The sequence below is a fragment of the Oncorhynchus kisutch genome, linkage group LG10 (genome assembly GCF_002021735.2).
Source record: "Oncorhynchus kisutch isolate 150728-3 linkage group LG10, Okis_V2, whole genome shotgun sequence".
Classification (NCBI taxonomy): Eukaryota; Metazoa; Chordata; class Actinopteri; order Salmoniformes; family Salmonidae; genus Oncorhynchus; species Oncorhynchus kisutch.
This window is the reverse complement of record NC_034183.2, coordinates 68,145,917-68,147,062: the sequence shown is the minus strand read 5'-3', so window position 1 is coordinate 68,147,062 and position 1,146 is coordinate 68,145,917.

The following is a 1,146-nucleotide window of genomic DNA, read 5'->3' as shown; positions in this document are numbered from 1 at the left end:
TTGTCTAGGTGTGAAAGGGAAGTGTGGACTGCAATAGAGATTGCATCATCTGTGGATCAGTTAGGGCGGTATGCAAATTTGGAGTGGGTCTAGGGTTTCTGGGATAGTGGTGTTGATGTGAGCCACGACCAGCCTTTCAAAGAATTTCATGGCTACAGACGTGAGTGCACGGGCCAGTATTCATTTTGGCAGGTTACCTTAGTGTTCTTGGGCACAGGTACTATGGTGGTCTGCTTGAAACATATTGGTATTACAGACTCAGATAGGGAGAGGTTGAAAATGTCAAAGAAAACACTTTCCAGTTGGTCAGCACATGCTCAGAGTACACGTCCTGGTAACCCGTCTGGCCCTGAGGCCTTGTGAATGTTGACCTGTTTAAAGCTCTTATTCACATTGGCTGCGGAGAGTGTGATCACACAGTCGTCCGGAACAGCAGATGCTCTCATGCATGTTTCACTGTTACTTGCCTCAAAGCGAGCATAGAAGTTGTTTAGCTTGTCTGGTAGGCTCGTGTCACTGGGCAGCTCTCGGCTGTGCTTCCCTTTGTAGTCTGTAATAATTTATAGCCCGAGTCACTGGTGCTTCCTACTTAAATTTTTGCTCGTAAGCAGGAATCAGGAGGAAAGAATTATGGTCATATTTGCCAAATGGAGGGTGAGGGAGAGCTTTGTACACGTCTCTGTGTGTGGAGTGAAGGTGGTCTAGAGTTTTTTTTCCCTCTGGCTGCACATTTAAGATGCTGATAGAAATTAGGTAAAACGGATTTAATTTTTCCTGCATTAAAGTCTCCGTCCACTAGGAGTGCCGCCTCTGGATGAACGTTTTCCTGTTTGCTTATGGCGTAAACTGTTCATTGAGTGCGGTTTTAGTGCCAGCCTCGGTCTGTGGTGGTATGTAGGCCGCTACGAAAAATACAGATGAAAACTCTCTATGTAAATAGTGTGGTCTACAGGTTATCATGATATATTCCACCCAAGGCGAGCAAAACTTTGAGACTCCCTTAGATATTGTGCACCAGCTGTTGATTAGAAATATACATAGGCCGCCGCCCCATGTCTTACCAGAGGCTGCTGTTCTATCCTGCCGATAGAGCGTTTAACCCGCCAGCTGTATGTTAATAATGTCGTCGTTCAGCCGCGACTCGTG